This window comes from Salvelinus namaycush, chromosome 26 (assembly GCF_016432855.1).
Source record: "Salvelinus namaycush isolate Seneca chromosome 26, SaNama_1.0, whole genome shotgun sequence".
Lineage (NCBI taxonomy): Eukaryota > Metazoa > Chordata > Actinopteri > Salmoniformes > Salmonidae > Salvelinus > Salvelinus namaycush.
The window spans coordinates 22,722,372-22,728,303 of record NC_052332.1 but is presented as its reverse complement, the minus strand read 5'-3'; positions in this window follow the sequence as shown (position 1 = coordinate 22,728,303).

Genomic DNA, 5,932 nt, shown 5'->3' with positions numbered 1-5,932 from the left:
TGAACAACAGGGCTAAGCAACACCAGGGATAACAACAACAAAAAACATAAAAAGCTTAGGCAAAGAGATCTAACAAGTGGTTTGGACAACAGTTAGTGAGCTAGTAAGCTCCCTCCATGTGTAAACAAGAATTACAAATGGGGGGGGGGGGGGGGGGGGAGTTGTCACTGGACCAACAAATCGATGGGGTCCTTCACAAAAGCATGCTATCGTCCTTCTCTAGGTTAAGACCTCTGGGGACTAAAGTATCTAAGGAATGGATCCAGGACGTCTCTCTGGACCTTCAGTGTTTGTCAACATCGCCACCGCGTTTGTTTTGCTGACTTGTTCAATTCCTAAATAAAATAACTCACAAAGCGAGTGTCTTGGTAAGCAACTCTAGTGTATATTTGGCCTTGTGTTTTAGGTTATTGTCCTGCTGAGAGTGAATTTGTATCCTAGTGTGTTGGAAAGCAGACTGAACCAGGTTTTCCTCTAGGATTTTGCCTGTACTTAGCTCTTGTAGACGAAAAATAGAGAGTGAACAAATGTGAGCGATGATGAAGATGCCACTTGCTGACGCCAGCCTGGCGTGTTGATTCAATTTGACGTTGTCCGGATGGATGGCTTTATATTTGCATCTCACAGGAGAGAGTCACACCTTCACTGTGGAAATCTCGGGGAAGAGACGTTCCCAAGGAAGTCCTGAGGTCTGACGCCAGGAGAGGTGTGACAACTGATGTTGCTGTGTGAATTAAATTGTCATGTTTGGATTGTTTCAAGATTTCATAAAGAGCTATACATTTTGATATGTCTTATTGCATTGTATGTTTTCTGGATGGTGTATTTTTAAAGTGACTGGATTGAAATTGTATGTTGAGTTGACTGGTTCAGGCACATTCCTGTTGTCTGGTCATAACATTAAAATTGAGTTGATTAGAATATGGGTGTGTTCCTGTCTTTTTTGTTTTTACTAACAAAGTGCTAAGAAATGTTAATTCAGGTTGGGGGTGCGTTCCCGCTTGAATTTGGTTAAAAGGGCATTGAATACGCTCATACTTTGAGAAGTTGCTACCAAGCTCCTGTGTGTAAGACGCACACAGTTTTTTCTCTTTGAGATTATTCTGAACTGAAGACTGAAGTCTTAGCCTATTGGTGATAATAGTAATTTACTCTGAGTAGTTTAAAATATCAAGTATTTCATGTACACTGTAATTGTGTCTATTTCCTGACTAATAAATTATTAGTTGAATTGAGTAAATGCATTCCTCGTTTTACTAAGTAATTCTTTGACTATAAGCTTATAATTTAGTAGGTCTATTGATAGTTATTAATTACACATAACACATGCTTGGGTACCACCTTGACATCTGTGATCTGTTTGCCTCAAATGAATGCTAGAACATTGGTCGCAAGGATTAGCTGCTTAACAGTGCAAGATAGACACATGTTCATTATAGTCCTACTAAGTCGGTGATACAATATTTCGCTATCTTGCTAGATCCTACAAATATGCACAGGGCATGTTGCATTTATTCACATAATAATGGAGTCCGATTGATAAATGTAGTTTATTATTCAACATTTTTACACACCTACACTATTCCGTTTATTTGTATTCTAAAAAAACTCCCATAACATGCTGTAGCCACCTCCCCGCTTGAAAATATTGAGTGGTACTCTGATGTGTTGTGTTGGATATTTGAATTGTATTCCGTACATAAAGTTAATTTCTTTGCCACATTTTTTCCAATTTTACTTCAGTGCCTCTTTGCAAACAGGATGCACTTTGATATTTTTTATTATGTACAGGCTTCCTTCTTTTCACTCTCATTTGTTAGTTTTGTGCAGTAACTACAATGTTGTTGATCCATCCTTGATACACCATCCAAAGTGTTATTAATAACTTTACCGTGTTTAAAGGGATATTCAATGTCTGCTTTTTTTTTTACCCATCTACCAATAAGTGCTCTTCTTTGCGAGGCATTAGATTAGCAACTTATTATGTGACTCGTTAAGCACATTTATACTCCTGAACTTATTTAGGCTTGCCATAACATAAGGGGTTGAACACATATTGACTCAAGACATTTCAGATTTTCATTCAAATTCAAAAATGTATAAAAACATAATTCCACTTTGACATTATAGGATATTGTGTGTAGGCCAATGACATGATCTCAATTTAACCCATTTTAAATTCAGGCTGTAACACAAAATGTGGAAAAAGTCGAGGAGTTTGAATACTTGCGGAAGGCATTGTAGAAGAAGGGGAGGAGTCTTGAGACAGTTGAGACACATGGATTGTGCATGTGTGTAATTGAGGGTGAATGAGCAAGTCAAAAGATTGAAGTGCCTTTTGAAAGGGGTATGGTCGTAGGTGCCAGGCGCACCGCTTTGAGTGAGTCAAGAACTGCTGGGTTTTTCACGCTCAACAGTTTCCCCATGTGTATGAAGAATGGTCCACCACCCAAAGGACATCCAGCCAACTTAACACAACTGTGGGAAGCATTAGTCAACATGGGCCAGCATCCCTGTGGAACGCTTTTAACAGCTTGTAGAGTCCATGCCCCGTTGAATGTATGCTGTTCTAAGGGCAAAAGGGGTGCAACTCAATATTAGGAAGGTGTTCTTAATGTTTTGGACACTCAGTGTACAAAATAATACATAAGAGCATATTTGCATATAATTTACATCAGGATGCATAACCTTCCACTTCTCTAAGGGGTTCTTTACCTTGTCATTTTTACTCTGATGCAACACTTGTTGATTGTTTTTGAGAAGGAGGACAGAAAGAAAGTACCTCATGCTGTACTCATGTTGAAAAGACAGGCGGACCCCTATAATGTCACAGCAAACAGTACAGTATATCTGACATCACTCCTAATATTTGTTTGACATAACTCATGTAAATACAATGTTGTGAGCGTTTTATAGAATCCTGGAGTTGGTATATTATACTACTTGTACATGAAGCTTTTATTAAATACTCTATCAATTACAATTTGTGTACATTTTGTTATACAAGGCAACTTTACTGATTAATTGGGAATTATTAACAGGAAAATCATCAAACTGCATAACTTTTTTCACCAACTCTTCATTTTGTAACAAGTGGTATGTATTGTTGTGATTGTGTTGTGTTGAATAAAAAATATCATACAACTAACTGCTAGATCTCCTGAGTTGCACATGTAGAGATAGCTAGAGCACATATGATATAGTTCTTAATAAGTTAATTGCATACAACTGCATACACAAAACTACCTTTCATGCTGAGAGTGGTTGTGGTCACTGGTGCCTGCAGATTTCCCCTCCCACTGGTGGTGGGAAAGCAAATTTCCCCTCCCCAACCACGCAGATCCATGTCCCTGCCAACACTGGCAGAATGCACAAAACGAGGACGTGAGATGGTGTGTGGAGAGATACAGTTATAGTCGGAAGTTTACATACACTTAGGTTGGAGTCATTAAAACTCGTTTTTCAACCACTCCACAAATTTCTTGTCAACAAACTATAGTTTTGGTAAGTCGGTTAGGACATCTACTTTGTGCATGACACAAGTCCTTTTTCCAACAATTGTTTACAGACAGATTATTTCACTTATAATTCACTGTATCACAATTCCAGTGGGTCAGAAGTTTACATACACTAACTTGACTGTGCCTTTAAACAGCTTGGAAAATTCCAGGAAATGATGTCATGGCTTTAGAAGTTTCTGATAGGCTAATTGACGTCAATTGGAGGTGTACCTGTGGATGTATTTCAAGGCCTACCTTCAAACTCAGTGCCTCTTTGCTTGACATCATGGGAAAATCAAAAGAAATCAGCCAAATTGTAGACCTCCACAATTCTGGTTCATCCTTAGGAGCAATTTCCAAATGTCTGAAGGTACCACGTTCATCTGTACAAACAATGGTACACAAGTATAAACACACGGGACCAGGCAGCCGTCATACCGCTCAGTAAGGAGACGCGTTCTGTCTCCTAGAGATGAATGTACTTTGGTGTGAAAAGTGCAAATCAATCCCAGAACAACAGCAAAGGACCTTGTGAAGATGCTGGAGGAAACAGGTACAAAAGTATCTATATCCACAGTAAAACTAGTCCTATATCGACATAACCTGAAAGGCTGCTCAGCAAGGAAGAAGCCACTGCTCCAAAACTGCCATAAAAAAGCCAGACTACGGTTTGCAACTGCACATGGGGACAAAGATCGTACTTTTTGAAGAAATGTGCTCTGGTCTGATGAAACAAAAATAGAACTGTTTGGCCATAATGATCTTAGTTATGTTTGGAGGAAAAAGAGGGAGGCTTGCAAGCCGAAGAACATCCCAACCGTGAAGCCCTCGGGTGGTAGCATCATGTTGTGGGTGTGCTTTGCTGCAGGAGGGACTGGTGCACTTCACAAAATAGATGGCATCATGAGAAAGGAAAATTAGGTGGATATATTGAAGCAACATCTCAAGACATCAGTCAGGAAGTTGAAGCTTGGTCGCAAATGGGTCTTCCAAATGGACAATGACTCCAAGCATACTTCCAAAGTTGTGGCAAAATGTCTTAAGGACAGCAAAGTCAAGGTATTGGATTGGCCATCACAAAGCCCTGACCTCAATCCTATAGAAAATTTGTGGGCAGAACTGAAAAAGCACGTGCGAGCAAGGAGGCCTACAAACCTGACTCAGTTACACCAGCTCTGTCAGGAGGAATGGGCCAAAATTCACCCAACTTATTGTGGGAAGCTTGTGGAAGGCTACGCAAAATGTTTGACCCTAGATAAACAATTTAAAGGCAATGCTACCAAATACTAATTGACTGTATGTAAACTTCTGACCCACTGGGAATGTGATGAAAGAAATAAAAGCTGAAATAAATCATTCTCTACTATTATTCTGACATTTCACATTCTTAAAATTAAGTGGTGATCCTAACTGACCTAAGACAGTGAATTTTTACTAGGATTAAATGTCAGGAATTGTGAAAAACTGAGTTTAAATGTATTTGGCTAAGGTGTATGTAAACTTCCGACTTCAACTGTATATAGATAATCCGTTTTATTTGTTTTGGTGGTTCAAAGGATCCAGTCAGTGGTAGGGTGGGGGCTGGGGTGTATATTCCAGATGTCAATGTTAGAGTATGTAAGAGGTTAACTGACTGTGTCCGTGTATTCGGCCGAGTTAATGGCCATGATCATAGGTTTGAGATGGGCGAAGGAGGTGAAACCCCTGAGTGGTGATCTGCTTTGATTCGGCTGCAGTGTTGAGTAGTGTGAAGACGGGCAGGTCGGATAGGGGAGACTTGTTTGTGGACATGATGGTGCTGTTAATGGGATTGGAAAAGATGGGAGTGGTGACAAGCTTTTGCTGGATTCCCGCCCATGTGGGTGTGGAGAGTAATGAGAAGGTCGATGTGGTGGCTAAGAGTGCTGTGAGGAGAGAAGGGGTAGATATTCAGGTCCCGCTGGGCCGCAGGGAAGTCAAGTCCTTGATCCGGGCAAAAGGGCTCGATCTTTGGCAAAGGGTGTGGGGCGCAAATAGTAAGGGGGAGGCAATTTTATCCTCTGCACCGGTCAGTTAAAGAAGAGGTGGGGATTATGGGATGTAGGACAGAGGAAGTTGTGTGCCACACATTCGCTCCACCATCCCATCAACCCTAGACCCAGTTAAATTTGCATACCGCACCAACAGATACATAGACAACGCAATCTCAATTGCTGTCCACACTGCCCTCACCCACCTAGATAAGAGGAATACTGTTCATTGACTACAGCTCAGCGTTTAACACCATTGTCCCCTCCAAGCTCGTCACCAAGCTTAGGACTCTGGGTACATCACTGGGGCCGAACTCCCTGCCATCCAGGCCCTCTATATCAGGCGGTGTAAAAAGAAGGCCCGGAAAATCGTTAAAGACCCCAACCACACAAGCCATAGACTATTTTCTCTGCTGCCGCATG